We start from the raw sequence: 24555 nt of genomic DNA, 5'->3' as shown, positions 1-24555 counted from the left end.
TACACCACAGAACATACAGTCCTGCCTAGGTAAAGTACCAGCTAAACGGGAACAAATACCATTCTGGTTAGCACAAAAAATCACCCAAATAGAGGCGGTGTTTCCAGACACCACCCCTGTGGATAAACACAGGATTCTGACTATCTGTCTTCCAATGGGAATCGCACCACACGTGGAGGACTGTGACACTTGGGGTACAGTCTTTGCTTCCATTTACACAAAAACACATGGAGTTCCATCCATGTCAGTAATACCAGATGAGCTAAAACAAATTCAAGACGAATACGGTCCAGAACCCGCTTTAACTCTTGGTATGAAATTACTAAAAGACTTCAAGCAGGTCTCGGCAATATTACTAGCCAACATAAAAGGAGAAGCAGCGAATGTGGCGATCCGCCAGAGGTTAAAAGAGACAGATATAGCAGACCAACCAGCTGAAATTGCCAGAATTATAGAAAAATCCTATGAAGAACTAGGTAGAGATAGTTTGGGTGGAATACCAGTGAAGCCCCAACTAATTGAAAGTCCTGAAAAAATATTTATTAAAAATAATCTAAACAGTCAAAAGAAGAACTGGGATGGAAACAAACAATCCAATCCAAAAGAAAAAAGATTCCAGTCCAGAGGAAGGTCTCCTCGGCGGAGAGAAAGATCTCCGGACCAAGGACCCAAGTCTCCCCAAAGGGAGCCCTCTGTAAAAAGATACAACCTTAGAAATAGGGATAACATAAAGAAACCGGATAGATATCAAGATTTTGATACACGTCCCTCTCAATCTTTTCAGACTTCCTCGCAGAAATCGGAAAGAAGAGGACGATCGGAACCCAGGGAAGGGCACGTCAAGTCCAAAGACAAGGAACCTGCTCATCCAAATAAAAAATTACAGTTTCCCAAGAAGAAGGTAGCCAGCATTAAAGTATTCAACAATGCCGAGAATACTGAGGACACAGCTGAAAAACGGAGAGTGGGCTCAGACAATGCTAGACAGCGCAGCAGAAGTGAGCATAGCACGCAAAGTCCTTATGAATCATCTGGAGACAGTGGACACGAATTAATACATTCAAGTGGAAACTGCAGACACCAGAGTTAGCAAACCTCACAAAATATATGAAATAACTTTACGTATAGAAGGGGATAAGACTAGAAAAATAAGGGGCCTTTTTTGGGATAATCTCTCCAAGGGCTATGACATCCTTCTAGCTGAAAAAGATTGGCCACCAGAGTTTGTCAGGGAGTGCCCACATGGCGAAGAAATAATTATGCCTGCCTTCTCAAACCATATTCCAATTCATAAAAAATATACACTTGCAAGAAAGTGGGCAGTAGCTCAAGCTCCTGCTTTATATAAAAATCATGTGGGATGGGATGAGGAATCTCCTACACACAAAATCCAGTTAAAATCACAACCTACTGCACAAAGGCAGTATCCAATCAAGCAAGAAGCTAAAAAACAGGTAAAAGAAATTCTAGATCAACTAGAATACCAGGGGGTGATTGAAACTTGCACCTCACAAATGAACAACCCTTTGTTTCCTGTCTCCAAACCAGACAACTCATATCGTCTAGTTTTGGATTACAGACACCTTAACTCATGTTGCAAAACTTTTGCAGTACAAAACTCGCATAGTGCTGCACTAATGAATAACATAGTGCGCAAAAAATATAAAACAACATGAGACATCTCTAATGGATTCTTTTGTCAAAATATAGCACCAGAGAGCAGATACTTGTCTGCGTTCTCAATAAATGGCGCTCAAAAACAATTCTGTCGGTTACCCCAGGGGTACAAGAACAGCCCAGGATTATTCTCAGCGAGGGTAACAGAGTTACTACAAACCTATGATGACGAAGCATTATCTTATGTCGACGACATATACCTAACAGATGATGACTTGGATACTCACTTGAAGAGAGTGAACACCATAATACTTGGGTTCGCAGCAGAGGGTTACAAATTCAACTTTAAAAAATCTAGAATTGCCCATCTAACAGTCCTGTTCTTAGGATATGAGTTATCAAGTGAAGGCAAAAGGCTGGCTGACAATTTCCTAGAGAAATGTGCCGTACTCCAAGCACCTAGAACACAAAAAACCTACAGTCAATTCTAGGTTTCCTAAATTTCGGAAGAACATACATTGCAAATTACGCAGAAAGGGTCAAACCCCTTTATGATCTAATAAAACCAGATTTAAAAAAAAACAATTGGACTCAAAAACACACAGATATTCTGAGATCCTTACAAACAGATATGTTAATTAAAACAAAATTAGAAACACGTGATAACACACGCAACCTTGTGATTCGAGTCATCCCAGGAAGATGCGGATTCACATACCTGACCTCTAATGAGGGAGAAAAGGTACCAATTGCATTCAAATCACACTTGTACACAGAAGCTGAAAAGAAATTCAACATTAAAGAAAACATTGTTCATGCAGTTCAAACCGCAATAGCTAGAGAAAAAGATAAAGCTGACGATAGTCGTATCACAGTCAGAACATCAGAATCAGCCTTTGAGGCATTAACAACCCCGTGTAATTTACCAACAACAGCATTGAATCCGGAATGGATACAATGGGTGAATTTCATTACAATGGACAAAGTAAAATACTACTTTGATCCAGAACTAGAGGAACTAAAATTTCTAGAATATGAAAGAATATTCCCTCTGCCAATCGACATTCTGCCATTGCGACAGTACGCTTGTGTAATCTATACAGATGGACATGCTCAACCATCCGTTTGGGGAGAACAAGCATACAACCCCACATGTGAGATTACAAAAGAAGTGTGGCGCGGAGGTATACTAAGACCTCTATTAACAAAAACACACTCAGTAGAAACTAATTCAGAACAACAGACTGAAATATTAGCATTGAAAATGGCCCTAGATAATGCAGATCGCGAATTCCCGACACTCATAGTGTCCGATTCATATTACTGCGTCAAATCATATAACAACGATTTACAGAAATGGATTCAAAACGGTTACAAAGATGACACAGGTGCAACAATAAAGCAAAAAATGCTCTGGGAACAAATAGTTCTGTTACAGAAAGAACTACCAAAGACTCACGTGATACACTCACTGAGTCATCAGCGTGATGGCGTTCACGTTGCAGGGAATTCATTGGCTGAGAAAGCCACAGCGGTAGCAACTGAATCGGCTTCCGTAGCTAGGAAAAAGCGTACAGTTAAATACATTGACGGTGAAACAATGCTGGCGGTGAAAACGTCATCAAAAGGCGACTGCTCAGCGTTACCGATCAGTTACCCACTCAAATATACATACATAATCGATGCGAACTCCGTTCCTTTTGCTCGAATCCCTGGAGTGGGGGATAGAGTGATTCCAAACATGGACAGGAGAGACTTGTTAATAGCAGACGCACATATGGGCGAGGGTCTCAGACACCTCAAACTAAAAGATTCTCTGGAAGAATTACAATCAGTATACTGGTGGCCAGGCATGAGCCCGGGCCCGGGCTGCAACAGAGATCGCAGCGGCGAGAGGAACGGGGTAATACCATGGCGTTTCACTCAATAAGGGCTAAACAATAATCAGTAAAACCGGTGTAAATAATGCGTCCCATTAACAAACAAAGACTAGTTTCCACTTATAATGTAGACCCCAGCACTCGGCTGACGTCGGGACTGTTATACAAAGATTTGCGAGTCTAAATGGCATATACGCTAGGAGCATGCTACGTTTGACCAATGTTTTCACATTAGCCCTCAAGCTTGTGGCCAAATGAGCACGGCCAAATGAGCATAGCGAAGCGGGATTCTTCTCACTTCCTTCCTGAGGGATACGGGATGGTGTAAAGAAAAAACCAAGGCATAAAGCTGTCTATAACAGAAAGGATATTAGGTTCGGGAGCTGGGTGGGTCAAACATCTAATAAGTGTCCAACGTAGTCTAAACAACTTGCCAAGAAATTCTCTGAAGGGATTCAGTCCGTACGAATTGTTGTTTGGAACTAGGATGTTAGTCTTAGATCTTGACAGTCAGACTTCAGTGGTGAAAGAAAAAGGCTTTGATATCAAAGACCGTTTGGCTATTTTGCAGGACTTAAACGAAACAAGAAAAGACCTGAGCAACATAAAGTTGAAACAGCAGCCAACAACCACTGAAGAACCACCACCTGTCCCAGCAAGACCTGTCTGGATTCCAAAAGTCGGGAATCTAGTCAGAGAAAAGATCGCGGTAAAGAAGGAATTTGGGCCTTCTTACAGAAAAGCAGTTCCGGTCTTGTCCATCAACGGGACAAGATCAGTTGTACTACCGCCGCTTGCTGGTAAAAAGGAGAACCGAGTTGTATCCATCGACCTGGTAAAACCACAATCATGTGGCCGATAACAAACAGTAGGCCAAGTGGACTCCCGATAAGTAGTAGAACACCAAGGTTTGCTACAAGTACAGAGGTGCTAACTAAAAGGCTAATCACATTCGAAACACCTACAGAACAACAACAAGGACTATGCAACAATGCAATGGACCTCACACCTCTGAAAACCCAAATAAAAACATTTAGTAGAGACACACCAACCTACAATGAAGTAACAAATGAATATGCTGAAGCTGCAAGAAACAGTAATCCTGAAGCAATTGGAACAATAGACAGAACGGCATCCGGCTACTTCATAAACTTCAATGATTCCTCTGAAGACCTCAGTGAATCAAAGACACAGCCATCAACAAAAACCCTTAAAAACAAAGCTAAGGAACTTTTGAAACAACTGAAAGAAACCTATCTGATTTCTCCATGGATTGAATTTTGGGTGTCCTTTGGTGTATTTATCCTCATACTTTGGCTCATCATGGTACTATGTTTGGGACGCTTCATTGAGGGAAAATATGCAAAAATGGACACAGCAAGCCAGAAAATCAACTTGATCCTCAAGCCACACACGTCTTCACACGTCGAGAAAAGAGAACTTTCTTCAGTCAACTTCACAGCCAATCCTATACCGGGTGGGGTAGCATGGGACAATACTGACTATGAAATTTATGGTACGGTTGAAATCCTCAAATATCCACACCAAATCAAGATCTCGTTGAGCGACTTTGTAAAACCAAACTCATTTGCTGATGATTGGGACTTTGAAAGTATTAATGACATGATGTCTGACCTAGTGATGTCTGCTAAATTTACCAAACATGATTATTTGCAGGGTTCGTCTAATTATGATAGTATGTACTGCTACAACCACTATGGTAACCATTTTCTACATAAATCTGCACAACCTAGAAATGTTTTAAATTATAATCAATGGGAACATTGTGCAACCCCTCCAAAAGGAAGCTCAAGAACCGTTTATGACAAATATTCATATTTTTCAGGGTTCAATACAAGTAAAGCTGAAACATTTTATTTTAAATTGTCAAATAAGACAGGAACAAAAACCATGCTTACAAACACAAAATTGATATATTCGGACTCATTTTTTGAACAGATGAATACATTTGGTTTTGATTATTGGGACAAAAATGTGGAAGTAAAAAGTGTTTGGGGTACAAGAGAATGGCAAGTTCAGGGTATAGAATCATTGTTTAGAGCCTGCATGATCCCAGAACAAATTATATTCTTGAATGACACTATTCAACAAACTACCTGTCTTGGATTAGCCAAAATCAAAGACTTAAATAAACCGTCTATTCCAAAGCCAACTATGAACAGCAATAACTCTACAGATGAAGAGATAGACGTAAACTATGTATTAAACCAAAACAGAACAAATCCTGATTGGAAACAATGGTTAATCTGGCCCACAGATACTAATAACTGTCAAGACAGATTCCTGAACAAAACACAGGGGTTCACATTGACCAGGCCAGACCCTAGATATTCCCAAAGACAACACCCAGGGATAATCACCACCTACAGTGTGGGAAAACTCTGCCTTCAATGGCTACAAACTTCCACACTGACAGAAATTAAGCAACACCTAACTTTACTTACTGATGGTGCTGACTTGTGTGATTTCATTATGGGACCGCGCAAACAGCGTCAAAAACGCTTCATAGCAGCCTCTATATATGCAGCTTACAACGAGGCCTGGAAGATAACTCAACTTGAGACAGCAGAAAGTATACGGGAAATTGACCGTATTAATTTGGAAAAATCGCTTTCTGTAGTGGACAATGGGTTAATGACTCTGTCCTCCAGAATTTTTTCATTGGACAGTATTGTGTCTTCAGCAATCGACATAATATCGCAAGACTTACTGTTGTTACAACACGGTCAGTCTCAATTGCGTTCTATTGTACAGCTTGGCTGGACGTTACAAAACCTGCGTTCAGGCTATGTGCCTTGGCGTTTAATCAACACAACGTCACTATTCAATATCTTTAACCTTACTGATAAACAAACCAGTATGGCACAGAAGGGTGCTGATTATACAATCCTGAGCATTGAGAAACTCGAGAGATTACCATTGACAATGTCAGAACGACCTGTCATTGAATGGATAATACATGGGATAATTAATATTCCAATATCGACTTTCAGGTTTCAATACTGCCAAAAATATATACAGGCTGGCATGTACGAAAAATTGGGAAAAGGGTACATTAAGACAACATGGAACTTGCCCTATTCACATGCATGTGTCAGTAATAAAGGACAGAAAGTGTTTCTTAGTGGCAATAATTGTGCGATGTCACTAAGCGGTACACTTCTGTGTAATGGAATTAGTTTGCATGGAGCCTGTGAAGGGAACTCAAATAACCTTTCATGTCACCAGCTAGGCGCACCTGCAACAGAGATAGAACCATTCTTTAAAAGACTCTATAACGGGAGTTACGTTCTAATTGTGGATCGCAGATGTTGTAGTCTACTGCCCGGGGTTCCTTATCTCGTAAGTACGACTGCGAAGGTCATGTGCTGTGGACGCTTATTGTTCCCCAGCTCCTTTCCAGACAGGGAGGCAAGGGCATGGCCTAACTTGAAAATTACTTCTATTTGAGTTGATACTTTAAGCAGAATGAAAACAGTGCTTCTTCAGACGCCGACCAGGCTCACGTCATCAAAAGAAACGTATGATCTCCTAGTCGCAAGGACGACTGCAGAGATTCACTCATTGCTATCAACTAATTCCCCCATACATTTCGCAGAAATCCTGAATGAAATCTTAAATATTTCTGATACCAGTGGAGTCTCAAATGTATTTAAGACAGTATTTTCGATGGCACAACACCATTCAAAGCCATACTGGGTATTTTTCCAGACTTCGTCCATTCGATTTTTGGCGGACTTCCCCTCATTTTGGGACTAATTGCAGGAATCCTATTCTTAGTCCTTATATTTCGTTATGGCAAACCATGTCACAGACAAAACACCTGCGACAAGGGAAGAAACAATCCGAGCCATTGGATACCGGGACCGGATATCAAAAATCCTGGGACTAACCCGGCTTAGAGACCTGAACATGACTTGGTTTCTTTCATTTCGGCCGATATGGCAAAGATGTGTTTTACCTGTACTAAGGTGCATGCTATGCGGAGAAGAATGCGTGTTGGACACCTGTCTGACGCTACAATCGGATGCGCCAATGGATGCAGAAACATTGTTGGGTCCGGTACCGGCTCATGCATTGTGCTGCCCTCAACGGCTGCCAATCCTGATGACGGCATTCGTGGAAACTTCACCACTACGATTGAGGGGTAGTGAAGTTCAAGATGAAAGCAGCATCGAACAGGTACGACCTTCTGTCAGCAATACTAATCAAAACGTCAATGGAGACAATCATGCACACGAATGCATGGTTACATCTTTTTCCGAGTTAGTGGAACTCTCACAGGAAGCTGTTGACAGCTTTTTCAGCAGTCTCAATGATATGATGTTCTCACCAGAGCAGAAATAATGACTCTTGAACAGGCTAGCACACGGCGTTCCCGACACCTTGAATTTGGCCTTCAACTTTAATAATAAAGTAAGCAAGATCAACATTTCCTCCAGTCCAGGGACAGCAATTTTTTTAGCAGCCCCCAAATATTTTTATTACGATTTTTCGGGACACTTATCTTCTGCTTAAAGTAAGAACTATTCTTAAAGAACTAATTTCTGTTTTTAGAAACTTCATAGACATTAGCTTCCCGCTGGTATGTTCGTAAATGTTTTTTGAACTGTGATGAAGTGGTCTCGAACCTTTCTTCTGTATTAAGAGCCATTTCATGTGTAATTCTCATATACAAATTAGTAATAATGTATACATATGCGTGATTACTTTAGCATTATTCTACAGCTTGAGTGCATATAGTACATGTGACTAATTTTTTTCTCCCATATATTGCATAATTTCGAAATGCATTATGTGTATTTTGGGGTGGTAAGGTATACACGATACTCTACAGTGTGTTTTACTATGCCTAGATTCGTAAATATGGCCATAGTTAGCGTGGAGTGGGTGTGATGTATTCCTATAGGTTCTGTATCGATCCCCCTATTCCTGACCCTGTTCTGGTTAACAAGTTAACTAGCAGCCATCCCATGATGCAGAAACCGTTATCTGATTAAGCCACACCACGGCACAGGAACGCGTTATCTGATTAGGTCATAACGCTTGCCATCTAATTAGACTAGCAATATTCCTCCAGCCCCTGATAAGGCATACGGAGTTCTCAAAACAAATCAAACCTATGACAACCTGGGAAAAACCCTGCGGCCATTGTTTTGATTTCACCGAGAACTTCAGCATAAGAATGTGCTAACGACCAGTTCGTATGACATCCTTATTGACGTATCTATGTCCATCCTTACGTCAATCTCGGCACCTTACAGGTATAAATATTACCGATATTGCCTTAAGCAAACACACGCGGTGGTGACGAGATCGGAGCAGCGAGACTTGCCGAAGCCCAGCAGAGAGCGAAGCCCGTCGGCGCTGCCCCGCCTTCCTGACGCGCTGAGAACGAGACGCTGCCTTTCTCCTGCCGAGAAATCCAGCTCCGGCACTTCCGAGCAGCCCTTGCAGGCAGCCTGGAATATCGAGACCAAAGATGAGAGATACCATCCCTCAACCATCCTAGATTCAAGGTACAGAACTGAATAACCCCTTGCAGAGAATTCTTGAATCAGTCACTTGGCAAAACAAACTTAACTTAAACTGCTACTTTCTATCCCCGCCCACGTATTAGGCTTAGGTCAGGTACACTGGGGTAGGCGTAGTTAGAAGCACCAGTTGAGTACGATTAGTCAAATGTTTATATGTATGTATCTATGTTATCCATTTTAAACCACCATATGGCTTAGAAACCATATAAATGTTTTTACAGTATTATTTTATACTTCTGCTTTTATTGTATGCACTTTACTTAACCATAAGTATTGCAATAATATCGATTCATTTCTCTTGTACGAGAAAAGAGACTGATCAATAAATACCATCTTTTATTGAACACGCCCGTCTCTTCCTTTTCTCTACAAACTGGTGAAACTAAGAATGCACGTACTGACTAAGTAAAATAAGTTGTCTTTTGTTTTCACACGACTCTAGAGATACACTCTTGATTAGGGGAGAGCAAAGTTGTCATGTTCTATGGTTGTCAGAAACTAAATCCCTTCTTGTCTATCCAGGGAGGTTCAACTCCTCCTTGCCTATTCGAGAAAGTTTCTAGTGAACTCTGAGCTAGCTGGCAAACCCAAAACTTTAAGTCTAATATCGACAATAGAAGACCTAGTTAACGTCTGGTCTAGGCCTATACTATTGAAGGTATTATTTCAATGCGCAGAGCCTATTGGGATAATAGGAACTACACTACACTGCATTGACTGTTTGGACTGTCTTTCCCCACATTTCCTTGGCAATGGCACCTGTCTGTTGGACTGGGTCACCACATCCATGTGGACTCTACTCTGGCATCTCATCGAACAGGACTGTCAACTCAATGCTCATTCCCCACTGTCATGTAAATATTCCCGCACAAATCACATGTCCACTGTCAAAATAAAATACCTGACGCACCAGATTTTGTGCAGTATCGTTTTTAGTGCAATATTTACAATGTTGACAAGGTCCATGATGTGTCCAAATGCTGTACAGTTTGAAGTGCATGATTCATCTGTAGCACCTAGGGAGACACAACAGAAAAACAGTCACTGGTCTCATTGTGGTATCACAGGCAGAACACTACACAAAACATACACAAGACACAACAGGCATACTAGACAATGGGCTGCAGGTGTGAACAAATAGGGTCCAGCATACGTCCCCATATGGTACGTCAATGTCACATTTACCACACACAGGTGACCGATGTGTACCTGTCGGTTACATCCGTGCATAGCCCTTCACAACAACAGCAACCACACCAGACAATATACACGTTGTACCTCGTCACCCACCTTCAAGTGAAGTAGCGTTGGATGAGCTGCTGGCGCAGGTCTACTCCTTCCTCCTCTCCACTGTCCTCATCACTGGACTCAGGTCCTTGAGCAGGTGGTGGCCTTGGTTCCTCACCATCGTCCAGGAGCATGGGGACCCTCTTGTGGATGGCCAGGTTGTGCAGCATACAGCACGCCACAACGATCTTGCACACCTTCCCAGGTGAGTATGCCAGTGCACCTACGGTCCTGTCAAGGCAGCGGAATCTTGACTTCAGCAGGCCAAAAGTCCATTCGATTACCCGTCGGGTCCTGCCGTGGGCCTCATTGTAGCGGATGTCAGCCGGGGTCCTGGAATTCCTGAGGGGGCTCAACAGCCATGGCCTACTGGGATATGCTGAGTCACCTGTGAATGACAAACACCCATTGAAATGTTGCACAGCCAGAGTGCATCAAGGAACACACAGCACGCCATATCAGTAGGCATACTCACCCACAATCCAAACACGCTCGGGATGCAGATTCTCCATCATCTGTGGCACCATGCTGTTCCTCATGATGTACAAATCATGCGCCGAGCCAGGATACTTCGCACATACATGAGACATGGTCATGTCCGCAAGGCACACCACCTGCACATTGATGGAATGATAATGTTTGCGGTTCCTATAAATGTGCTCCGTCGCCTGTGGTGCCACCAGACCTACATGGGTGCAATCGATGGCACCAACAACATGTGGGATGCGCCCAAGGGGATAGAAGTCCCCCTTCACGGCAGCCAATTCTCCTTACCCTAGGGAAATGGATATAGTGATTCCGATACAGCATAATGGCAGCAAGAAGATCCCTCAGCACCATGCTGAACATGGGCTGCGACATCCCTCCAGCGCTAGCCACGGTCTCCTGGAAGGAACCTGTCGCAAAGAAGTAGAGTGCTGCGATCACCTTGTATGTGGGTATGAATGCCGTTGGATAGTGGCTGCAGGTGGGGCTCCAATAGATCACACATGATCTTCAGTGTTGGTCTATCCAGGCAGAATTTCCGTATTATTGCCTCATTCTCCATGTCCTCCAGCACTGTCAGGTGACGTAGGAGATTTGGCCTCCTCCTAGTTGAGATGTAAAATTTGAAATGTCAGTGACAACCATCATGAGATGGCCACAGCACATACCATCAATGATATCATGGAAAAACATCGACTGCCTGAGACACACAGAGGGCACACCTCTCCACTGACAATACACAAGTGCCGCAAACACATCGGAGAATGTGAATGCGCACATACTGGAGAACACAATTCACATGTGCAGGCAAGGTGCTGCAACATCCGCCAAGTAAGTAAGGAAAGTACCATGTCTGTATCATACCAATCTGCTGTACCTGTCACACCTCAATGCATCATGTAAACTCTGCACACATCCATCAACACAATGATCACAGTATCAGGAAAACTTTCAGTTGTGTGCATGAGCTGTTGTGAATGCACCAGTCTGATACGATACAATGCAGTGACACAAGCTTTTTCAAGGTTATCACTGACCCACAACAAATTGATTAGTAACACATCATGAACACCAGCTCAAGAGTGTCAAGCATCATCAGCCATGAAATGTATAAGTAACATGGCAGGGACCACAGACCAAAGTGCGTCACACTGAACGTGCGTCCACCTGTGGATGACATGGAAGTATGGCATTGTGTGTACAATAATGTGCCCTTCACCATGTTGCTGCTGTGTACTGATACAGCATTCAGGATTGACATAGCCATGAATGGTATGAAAATAGCGGTAACAACCACCTTTCCCCGGTGGTGTGGCACCAGCACCACCCCCTTCACAAGTGCTGAAGCCATTGGCATATAGACATGTGTACATGGCGGTGGTTATGCTCCGCCGCATGAATCGCGGTACCTACCTCCTGTCCCCGGCGGTGTGACACCAGCACCACCCCCTTCACAAGTGCTGAAGCCATTGGCATATGGACATGTGTACATGGCGGTGGCCATGCTCCGCCAGCGCGTAGGCGGTCATGGGATGCATTTGAATGATGGACCAATGCGGTAGCGCACCCAGGGCATCCCCGGTGCATCACCGCCATGGAGCATTGCCTACAGCCAATGGGAGCGATGATCGCGGTGCATGATGCAGATTTGAAAAACGCAGAAGGTGTGCTCTGCCAGAGCGTAGGCGGTCATTGAATGCATTTGAAAGAGGCAGACCTGGACAACCAATTGGTGCTGCTTTGCAGCTTACAGACGACCCCAGGGGGCTATAAGTTGGTGGGAGTGAGCCTCACATTTCCACTGCTCACAGAGCCTGCTGCCTGGGACCATCTCCTGCTGCTGCCTGAAGAGCCTGCTGCCTGGGACCCTCTCCTGCTGCTGCCTCCTGAGCCTGCTGCCTGGGACCCCTCACCACTCACTTCTGCCACAGGTGTTCCATGTCCACAGGGATGGCAAGGACGGAGAAGATCCGAGCCAGTCAATTCACCAGCGACGAGCTAGAGGTCCTTGTGGACGAGGTGCTGGCACAGTACCCAAGGCTGTTTTGTGGTCCCAATGTCGTGGTAAGTCACCATGAAGGTAGCCGTCAGGCAGAGGGGTGTCAGACGTGTAGTTGTGCTGCTGCAGTATATGCCTGAGGGTGTGGGGTTGTGTCAAACACTGACAGACAAGCTGACTCCAGGGCGAGGGAGTGTGTGTATCACAATGTCACTCTTTCCCATCCCTGCACCTGTATGTGTGAGTGGGGAGTGTTACATTGTCAGCCATACAGAGCCACTGAATGTTTGCCATGTGGGTGCCAGGACCTTAATTGCTTCTGGGAGTATTTCTGTGTGCCCCTGTTGTCTGACTCAGTGTGACCCAGGGAGTTGGACCAGTGGCTGCCCACACAAACGAAAAACACCACCAGACTTACATGTTCCTTGCACCAGTTCCTTCCCACTGAGTAATAGATATGCCACATCTGTGCCCTGTGTAATTGCAGACTTACACACTTCTGTCTATGCATATTATGTTGATGCATCTTGCATTTGTGAGATTATCCTGGACCCTCCACGCCCCAATGTGTGCATGCAATCACATCTGTGTGGGCCATGCAAAGTGCCCTTGTGAGAGGTCCCCCAGTTTGGGATGGAGGGAGGTCACAATAGGTCCTGAGTCTGGGTCTTGCTGCTGTACTGATAGATGTTGGTACCTGACATTGTGGAACTGGTCATTAACCCTTCTTTACTCTCATACATGCAGCTCAAGGTAAACCAGCGTAAGGCTGTGTGGAGGGCCATTGCGGCAAAGGTGCGAGCCCTGGGGGTATCCAACCGCCGACGCACACACTGCCACAAGAGGTGGGACGACATCAGTCGGCTTGCAAAAACCATGGCTGAGATGACATTGGGGATGCTACCACGCACAGGGCGTTTGGCACGGCGCAGCATGACTCCAGTGATGGGCCGCATCTTGGCAGTGCCTCATCCAGACCTGGATCCACATCTGAAGGAGCATGGCAAGCAAGGCGGGGCTGGTGAGTATCTGGGGAGCGTGACTTTTGCTTGGAGTGGATGCATGTATACAGGGCCTGTGGCAGCGGTGAGCCATGCGATGTGCGTGTGTTGCTGTGCTGTGCTGTGTCATGTGAGTGGCTGCTGTGATGTGTGTTTGTGTCAGGTATTGTGCCACCCTGCCCTTACTGAGCAGATACTCCTTGCTGTACTTTCCCATTGCCAGATGTGCTGGGCTCCACATGGTCATTCAGAATTGGGATGGTGTGGGTGATCTATTATGGGGTGAACAGCAGTGTCCACTTGCTGAGTGAGAATTCATGTATGCCTATTTTGTCTGCACCATGATCGTTGGTGCCCCAACATCTGCAAATAATGTGCCCCAGAATATCACATGGTGCTTGCTATGGCCTACGTGGCATTGGGGACTGCGATGTCCTAATAGGTGTGTGTGTTGTGCCCTCATGTTCCCTGGAGGTCTGTTAGTGGTAACAAGTGTTGTACCCTCATCATGTTACAAGGTGTGGGCAGGCCAAGTTGTGTGTGTGGTACACTTCATCTACGGGCAGTGTGTAGTGCTGTGTGGCATCAACATGGATCACTCATGGCAGATATTCAGCGTTGCAGGCACTGTTGTGGTCTATATTGTGTGTAGCTGCACAGTGATTGCAGGGGGTGGTGGTTACCATGTAGATTTGGGCCTCTCCTGTAGTGCATTGTCTTGAATTCGTGTGACCAGATGATGACACTTACACAACCCTGTATCTCTCTCTCATGCAGATTCGCAAGAGACCACGGAGGAACATAAGCCCGAACCCAGTGATGGCGAGAGTAGCACTACAGCTGCAGCGGAGGCCAGTGATACAGAGCCCACCAGCGCATCTGAGGGGGATATAAGTATGCAGGAGGAATCCGTGGCTGAGACACAGAGTACCACTTCATCTGATGCCAGCGGGGATGTATCCATGCTGGCAGACACAGCGGATGGGGAGTCTGCATCATCATCTACCACCCAGCGGCCAGTGCCCAGCCTCCCATCCACTTCTTCTGGTACTGCCCGTATCCGTTTCACTAAGAGGGGACGAGTCACATTTACACCTGGCACCGCTGCACCTGCACCTGTCCCCCCTGCTGCTCTCACTGCAGAGTGTGTAGAGCTCCTGCGCCAGCTCTGTGTGGGCCAGACCGCCCTGCTCAATGCCTTCAGTGACCATGACAAGAAATTAGGCCAGGTGGTTGCATACATGGAGGGCATACACTCTGACGTGGGTGGGCTATGTGTGTGTGTGTGTGTGTATGAAACTTATATAGCGCAGGACTTACCCTGGGGCATCTCCACGCTTGCTTAGGGAACCCGTCCTTGTATTTCCCTGTGAGAAACCCCGGCAGGGTATCCACAAGGTGAAAGCCAGGCATCCCGCCGCGAGGGGCCGATGTGGAGATTAAGCAAGCTATTGCCCAGAGTCGCAGAGTGTGACCCCGTGAGTCGAGTAGGCACCGGAGCGAGAATTGTCGAGACCGTGGAATTTATGAGCCCTAGACCCGCCGAGGCGGGGAATCGAACCCTGGTCCACGGTCGATCTCAGATTCCGGGTCTGCCGCCTCTAACCACTGAGCCACACTTCTCCACACAGTACAGTCCAGGCGTTGTCATCCACAGTGACGTCAGCCCTTCAACAGGCGCATGCTCCCATTGCAGCTCTGGTGCCTTTGTCCCCCCCCCAGTCAGTGGCCACATCAGGTGACAGTGACCACGGTTCGCCAGCATCACCAAACAGATATAGCACAAGGAGCACACAACAGACACAACCCAGGCACTCCCGCCCACAGACACCATCTCCACTGAAGAGCAGGGCCACCCCACAATGCACAGACAAGAGCCAGTCAGGGAAGACCAAGGCCAGGCGATCAATGAGGCAGACATCAGGCTCACATGCCGCAGAGGCATCACCAGCAAAAGACTCTCCTGTCACAGAAACATCACACAGACCTACCCATGCAGTGTCTGTGTCCACTGAGGAGGTGTTGCATATCAGGGGTACACCTAGGAAGAGCACAGGGACACATCCACCCACCACATCTACCCCAATTCCGAGTCCATTGAAGCAGGTGGAGGAGGGCACTGTAGAGACCACCCCTGCCAAGAAGTCAAAGGAGGGCACTGTAGGGGGAACACCTGGCAAGAAGGCAAAGGAGGGCACTGTGGAGACCACCCCTGGCACAAAGGCAAAGCAGGGCACCGTAGGGGGTATACCAGGCAAAGGGGGGAAGGAGGTCCTGAGGTGTAGCCAGACCAAGCGTTCCGCAGTATCCAACACATCACCAGAGGTAGTGCCAGTGTCTGTACCTGATGTGGGACAGTTGGTGTGTGTGCCTGTGGGGTCATCAACACTTCCCATCAACCCCAAGAAAAGGAAGCCAATTCATATTCACAAAAAGTAGAAGGGCACCCCTCCAACCACTCCCACCCACACTATGTCAGAAGTCTGCATGACTCCACCTCCACATGCCACTATGCCACCTGGTCCACTCAGCCCTCCAGCTTGCCAAGCCACTGTTAGCACAACATCACCTGGGGCTCTGTCACCCCAGTTAAGTGGGCCTGCTTTCACCAACACACAGCCAGGTCCAAGTCTGCATGACTGCAAGGAGTGAGTTGACATCCCCCTCATGCGCCTGTGCCTCATACAGGTGTGATAGTCCAGACCATTGTTTACAAGCATGGACACTGGCCCTGTTGCTCTGCTGTGCTGGCCTGTCACCTGTGCCTTGGACACTGGCCCTGTTGCTCTGCTGTTTCGTGCTCTAACCTGTGAATGGGACACTGGCCCTGTTTCTCTGCTGTGTTGGCCTCTCACCTGCCATGGACACTGGCCCTGAAGCTCTGCTGTGTCTTGCTCTCACCTGTGCCTTGAACACTGGCCCTGTTGCTCTGCTGTGCTGTACTCTCCCCTGCCTTGAACACTGGCCCTGTTGCCCTGCTATGCTGGCCTCTCATCTGGGCCTAGGACATTGGCCCTGTTGCTCTGCTGTGCTGGCCTCTCACCTGTGCCTTGGACACTGGCCCTGTAGCTCTGCTTTGTCGTGCTCTCCCCTGTGCCTTGGACACTGGCCCTGTTGTTCTGCTGTGCTGGCCTCTCACCTGTGCCTTGGACACTGGCCCTGTTGCTCTGCTGTACTGGCCTCTTACCTGTGCCTTGGACACTGGCCCTGTTGCTCTGCTATGTCGTGCTCTCACCTGTGCCTTGGACACTGGCCCTGTTGCTCTGCTGTGTTGGCCTCCCACCTGCCATGACCAGTGGCCCTGTAGCTCTGCTGTGTCGTGCTCTCACCAGTGCCTTGGACACTGGCCCTATTGCTCTGCTGTGCTGGCCTCTCACCTGTGCCTTGGACACTGACCCTGTTGCTCTGCTGTGCTGGCCTCTCACCTGTGCCTTGGACACTGGCCCTTGTTGCTCTGCTGTGCTGGCCTCTCACCTATGCCTTGGACACTGGCCCTGTTGCTCTGCGGTACTGGCCTCTTACCTGTGCCTTGGACACTGGCCCTGTTGCTCTGCTATGTTGTGCTCTCACCTGTGCCTTGGACACTGGCCCTGTTGCTCTGCTGTGCTGGCCTCTCACCTGTGCCTTGGACACTGGCCCTGTTGCTCTGCTGTGCTGGCCTCTCACCTGTGCCTTGGACACTGGCCCTGTTGCTCTGCTGTGTCGTGCTCTCATCTGTGCCTTGGACACTGGCCCCGTTGGTCTGCTGTGTTGGCCTCTCACCTGCCATGGACACTGGCCCTGTAGCTCTGCTGTGTCGTGCTCTCACCAGTGCCTTGGACACTGGCCCTATTGCTCTGCTGTGCTGGCCTCTCACCTGTGCCTTGGACACTGACCCTGTTGCTCTGCTGTGCTGGCCTCTCACCTGTGCCTTGGACACTGGCCCTTGTTGCTCTGCTGTGCTGGCCTCTCACCTGTGCCTTGGACACTGGCCCTGTTGCTCTGAGGTACTGGCCTCTCACCTGTGCCTTGGACACTGGCCCTGTTGCTCTGCTATGTTGTGCTCTCACCTGTGCCTTGGACACTGGCCCTGTTGCTCTGCTGTGCTGGCCTCTCACCTGTGCCTTGGACACTGGCCCTGTTGCTCTGCTGTGCTGGCCTCTCACCTGTGCCTTGGATACTGGTCCTGTTGCTCTGCTGTGCTGTACTCTCTTCTGCCTTTGACACTGGCCCTGTTGCTCTGCTGTGCTGGCCTCTCACCTGTGTCTTGGACACTGGCCCTGTTGCTCTGCTGTGCTGCCCTCTCACCTGTGCCTTGGACACTGGCCCTGTTGCTCTGCTGTGTTGGCCTCTCCCCTGTGCTATGGACACTGGCCTTCCTGTTTGTGTTTCACCTGTGCATGGTATACAGCATTTTTGCATCATTTTGAGCCTTGCTGTTGTCTACTATTGTTGTACCGCTGCATCTGTGCAATATGTGAATAAATACAGTTACTTCTAGTGTGTGTTTTGTCGGTGTCCTTGCTGATTAAAGTTCTGTTTCTGTTCGCATTTGATTGCATGTGCACCATGCTCCATGTATCACTTCAACTTTGCAAGGCTCTTTGCAGCCATCATAATTTTGGGCAGGGGTGACAGGGTCTTAAGTCCATTCTGAGCCTGCAAATTGTGTGATCTGTGATGGATATTTTACCTGGCATGCAGTCATCTTGTTAGTGATTTGCTGTTGTTGCCTACACTGTTCACATGTGTGGTTGGGGGACACTGCCAGGACAGGGTGTGATGCTGTGCAAATGTTTCAAAGCTGGCTGGGATATGTAATGTAGTATGTGTGTGGATTGCTTTCTGTGTGCCCAGCTTTGTATGTGTATGGTCATCTTGTGTTGGGCCTTGGTCCTGGTGCCATGGCCTACATGAGATGCGTGGTGTTGTGTGTAGCAGAGGTGTGCAGTGTGAAGGGTGTCAGTTTGTAGTGGATGTGTGTGTGCCCCTGTATTGTGTGAGACACACATGTATCACCCAGGCGTTGTATGCCTGTTGTTTGTTTTGTCTTACCCTGGGTAGAGGATTGTATGCACTTGTGTGAGCTGTTTGTAGTGCACTCTGCTGTGTGTTGGTGTGTCCATGGTGTTGTGTGAGACTCCTCCTTGTTGTGTTGGTCACTTTGGAGTGTACACAGTGTGTGAGTTGCACATCAGTGTTGTGTTTGATTGGTCCTCAATGTGTCTTGGGTGTTCTTGTATCAACTGTGTGGCCCTGCTGCTCCAGACTGGCATTGTGTTTGTCATGCATTGCAGGCATATGGTGGTTTTTCCACTCCTGTATGGCATGGTGTGTGTGGTTTTAGGCCATCCCCTATGTGTGCCACTTGTACTTGGCCATTGTGGGTGCTCTGTCCCTCTATTTGTCTGTGGTAAACCCCTTACATGTCTGCTACTGACATGCAGGCGGTTTAACTTAGATGTCAGCTTTCCCCTTGGTTTCCATGTGTGTGTGCCTTCCCATCACTTCATATGTGGGCTTGTGCTTTGTGGTGCAGTTCTTGGGCCATAGGTGTTGTTCCACTGTGGACATTGCCCCAATGGTTTATGTGTGCTGTCCTTGTGCTATTGGTCATTCTGTAGTGGTCATGTGGACCTCAGCTGTGTGTGCTAGCCAGTGCTCTGGTGGAGGTGGCTGTGCTCTTGTATTCCATAGTGGTGAATGTGTAGTTGTTGTGTTGGATGTGTGGATGTAGGGTGTGGTATTGCTTCAGTTCCTGGGTGTGGTGTTGTATTTGTGCAGTGCTGATTTGTGGTGTGTGATGTGGTTGTGTCAATCATGCCTGTTAGGCAGACAATGCTTGTCGTGCATGCGGTGCTGTGTGTATGTGGCCTTGGCATTGCCTGATGTGCATCCCCTGATGTCCTGTGGTGTTTGTTGATTGAGGTTTCATGTGCATCTGTGATGGGTTTGATGTGGCTGTGTGTGCTGGTCCTGATGCACTTCTTGTGTGATTTGTGTTTTGGTGTGTGTGTTTTGTTCCTGAGTGATGTTGTTGTGTACTCCTGTTGTGTCTGTTCTCCCATTGATTTTCCCCAGTTTGGCTGACATGGTATATGTGTTTCTGTAGGAGTTCAGTATGTGTTCCTGTATTGTTTGTGTGTTGTTCCTGTGCAGGCATCGGTTGTGGCATCCCTGTGTGTGTGTTGTGTTTGTGGCTACACCCAGGGTGTGTATTTGTTTGTGTTTGTGTGTGTGTGCTGGCAAAGGATTGTGAGCCTTGAGTGTGTGTGGCAGTGGTGTTGTGTGTTCCTTGTCCGCCACTGCTGCAGTGGCTGTCTCCCTGGTTGCGTGTTGTGTGGTGCAGGGAGTGTGTATTGTGCTTGTTGTTGCAGTGCTTGTTGGTGTGCATGGGGGTGCACACCATGGGCACCTGGCCTGTGGGTTGATGGGGTGTGTTGCTGTGTGGTTGGGGGCTGTGTATCCCTGTGCTGTTTGTGCCCTGCCCATGCCTTGAAGTGGTCCTGCCTTCTGCATAGTGCGCATGTGTTGACGTGACAGGGACCGGGACGTTGCTGCTGGTTGGCGGTTGATGTGTGTCCCGGATGCTGAGGGGTGCCTTGTTGTGAGGTGGGTTATGTGTTGGCACCGGTATGGATGTTTTGTGTCCCCCAGCAGGGTGTCTGTGTGGTGATTGGACACTGTGTCGGCATGTGTGTTGTGTTTTGCAATTGTGTAGTTGCGTACCTGCGGCGTTGTCCGCGGCGGACCCTCTGACGATAGTGTTGTAGGAGAAACATCACCGGATGCATATGGAGGGCTGGGTTCATGGCGTTCATGACCGGGTCTCGGCGTTCGCGCTCCGCTGTCGACTTTCCTGCTGCTCAGGCTGGGCAGTGTCTCCGCTGTGGTGCATCTGCTTGTTTGGGCCATCCTAATTTGTCGAGCGGGGCGGACGTCATTCGGCACGGGGGAGAGTCTCGATTGGCTCCCACCGCCGCGGTGGCGGGTGCACTTTGATGGCGGTGTGCGTCGCTCTGCGGCGGACGGGAAATAACCTATGTTTACCTATCCTAATGTGGCGGACGTGAGTTCCGCTGCTCGCGGGCGGAAAAATATGTTTTTCCACGCCGCCACCACCGTGGTGGTGCCACCGCCCGACATCCTAATGGACCTCAAAGTCTTTTGCCATTTCTACAGCAAAGATTCTAAACATAGGACTAGCACAGTGCTATCCATGCAGAGCTGTAAAATGACAAAAGCTTCTTACCACTCCAATGAACGGGTAAAGAATGCCTTCAAGGGATTTATTTAAAATATTCTGTTCTATTGCTTTTGATATATATTTTTAGCTGCAAGAATTATTGATAAACTCGCCAGAGAGATATTATTCAAGTGATACAGAGCCCACTAGCGCATCTGAGAGGGATAGAAGTATGCAGGAGGAAACTGTGGCTGAGACACAGAGTACCACATCATCTGATGCCAGCGGGGATGCATCCATGCTGGCAGGTACAGCAGATGGGGAGTCTGCATCGTCATCATCTACCACCCAGCGGCCAGTGCCCAGCCTCCCATCCACTTCTTCTGGTGCTGCCCGTATCCGTTTCACTAAGAGGGGCCGAGTCACATTCACACCTGGCACAGCTGCACCTGCACCTGTCCCCCATGCTGCCCTCACTGCAGAGTGTGTAGAGCTCCTGCGCCAGCTCTGTGTGGGCCAGACCGCCCTGCTCAATGCCTTCAGTGACCATGACAAGAAATTAGGCCAGGTGGTTGCATACATGGAGGGCATACACTCTGACGTGAGTGGGCTACACCGTACAGTCCTGGCGTTGTCATCCACAGTGAAATCAGCCCTTCAACAGGCACATGCTCCCATTGCAGCTCTGGTGCCTTTGTCCACCCCACAGTCAGTGGCCACATCAGGTGACAGTGACCACGGTTCGCCAGCATCACCAAAAAGATACAGCACAAGGAGCACACAACAGACACAACCCAGGCACTCCCGCCCACAGACACCATCCCCACTGAAGAGCAGGGCCTCCCCACAATGCACAGACAAGAGCCAGTCAGGGAAGACCAAGGCCAGGCGATCAATGAGGCAGACATCAGGCTCACATGCCGCAGAGGCATCACCAGCAAAAGACTCTCCTGTCACAGAAACTTCACACAGACCTACCCATGCAGTGTCTGTGTCCACTGAGGAGGTGTTGCATATCAGGGGTACACCTAGGAAGAGCACAGGGACACATCCACCCACCACATCTACCCCAATTCCGAGTCCATTGAAGCAGGTGGAGGAGGGCACTGAGGAGACCACCCCTGCCAAGAAGTCAAAGGGAGGGCACTGTAGGGGGAACATCTGGCAAGAAGGCAAAGGAGGGCACTGTGGAGACCACCCCTGGCACAAAGGCAAAGCAGGGCACTGTGGAGACCACACCTGGCAAAAAGGCAAAGCAGGGCACTGTAGACACCACCCCTGGCACAAAGGCAAAGCAGGGCACTGTGGAGACCACCCCTGGCACAAAAGCAAAGCAGGGCACTGTGGAGATTACCCCTGGCAAAAAGGCAAAGCAGGGCACTGTTGACACCACCCCTGGCACAAAGGCAAAGCATGGCACTGTGGAGACCACCCCTGGCACAAAGGCAAAGCAGGGCACTGTAGACACCACCCCTGGCACAAAGGCAAAGCAGGGCACTGTAGACACCACCCCTGGCCCAAAGGCAAAGCAGGGCACTGTAGACACCACCCCTGGCACAAAGGCAAAGCAGGGCACTGTAGGGGGTACACCAGGCAAAGGGGGGAAGGAGGTCCTGAGGCGTAGCCAGAACAAGCGTTCCGCAGGATCCAGCACATCACCAGAGGTAGTGCCAGTGTCTGCACCTGATGTGGGACAGTTGATGTGTGTGTCTGTTGGGTCATCAACACTTCCCATCAACCCCAAGACAAGGAAGCCAATTCATATTCACAAAAAGTGGAAGGGCACCCCTCCAACCTCTCCAACCCACACTGTGTCAGAAGTCTGCATGACTCCACCTCCACATGCCACTATGCCACCTGGTCCACACAGCCCTCCAGCTTGCCAAGCCACTGTTACCCCACACCACCTGGGGCTCTGTCACCCCAGTTAAGTGGGCCTGCTGTCACCGACACACAGCCAGGTCCAAGTCTGCATGACTGCAAGGAGTGAGTTTACATCCCCCTCATGCGCCTGTGCCTCATACAGGTATGATAGTCCTGACCATTGTTTACAAGCATGGACACTGGCCCTGTTGCTCTGCTGTGCTGGCCTCTCACCTGTGCCTTGGACACTGGCCCTGTTGCTCTGCTGTGTCGTGCTCACACCTGTGCCTTGGACACTGGCCCTGTTGCTCTGCTGTGCTGGCCTCTCACCTGGGCCTTGGACACTGGCCCTGTTGCTCTGCTTTGTTGGCCTCTCAGCTGCCATGGACACTGGCCCTGAAGCTCTGCTGTGTCGTGCTCTCACCTGTGCCTTGGACACTGTCCCTGTTGCTCTGCTGTGCTGTACTATCCCCTGCCTTGGACACTGGCCCTGTTGCTCTGCTGTGCTGGCCTCTCACCTGCCATGGACACTGGCCATGTAGCTCTGCTGTGTCGTGCTCTCACCAGTGCCTTGGACACTGGCCCTGTTGCTCTGCTGTGCTAGCCTCTCACCTGTGCCTTGGACACTGGCCCTGTTGCTCTGCTTTGCTGGCCTCTCACATGTGCCTTGGACACTGGCCCTGTTGCTCTGCTGTGCTGGCCTCTCACCTGTGCCTTGGACACTGGCCCTGTTGCTCTGCTGTGCTGGCCTCTCACCTGTGCCTTGGACACTGGCCCTGTTGCTCTGCTGTGTCGTGCTCTCATCTGTGCCTTGGACACTGGCCCCGTTGCTCTGCTGTGTTGGCCTCTCACCTGCCATGGACACTGGCCCTGTAGCTCTGCTGTGTCGTGCTCTCACCTGTGTCTTGGACACTGGCCCTGTTGCTCTGCTCTGCTGGCCTCTCACCTTTGCCTTGGATACTGGCCCTGTTGCTCTGCTGTGCTGTACTCTCTTCTGCCTTTGACACTGGCCCTGTTGCTCTGCTGTGCTGGCCTCTCACCTGTGCCTTGTGTCGTAATTTGGCAGTACCTGAGTTAGCGTTAAGCTCAGCTACACGAACATTTCTGTTAACTTGACTAAACGTGCGGGGGGCCATTTTGTATTCGGTGGCTTCCATTTTGTATGAACATGCGGCCTCGTGGTCAGCGTGCCTTTTCGTCCTTCTTTCATGCCAATGAACCTTTACCCTGCCCAGCAACAGGCTATTTTTAGTAAAGGTCAGTCTCGCGCAGGCGTACATCTGATTTTTGGACTAGAGAGTGGTCACTCCTTAGGAATGTTCCTCCCAACTGACCAGTGGTATTAAACCCCTCCCACATGTTGGCTGTGTTCCAAAAATGCCCTTATATGTACCTAAAACTGATCTAATGTATACCACCTACCTTTTTATTGCTGTTAAACTGTATAAAAGAGGTCGCGCACCGATGTTCGGGGTGATACTTCTTGCATTGCCGAAGGGTGCTGTAGGAGTGTACCACCACCCCATGGGGTCCTAATAAACTTGTCTCTTTGCATTTTCAGTTTCCGTGCCAACTTCTGTTTTATGGTGTCCGAGTGTTTCTGCAAGCATGTAGACCTGATAGAACCCGATACCACAATTGGCGACCACGAAGGGACTCATCGGTGACTTGGATGCCCGAAGGAGAGGTCACGACGAAG

This window comes from Lissotriton helveticus, chromosome 8, assembly GCF_964261635.1.
Source record: "Lissotriton helveticus chromosome 8, aLisHel1.1, whole genome shotgun sequence".
Classification (NCBI taxonomy): Eukaryota; Metazoa; Chordata; class Amphibia; order Caudata; family Salamandridae; genus Lissotriton; species Lissotriton helveticus.
The sequence above is the reverse complement of the archived record's forward strand: the minus strand, read 5'-3'. Positions refer to the sequence as shown.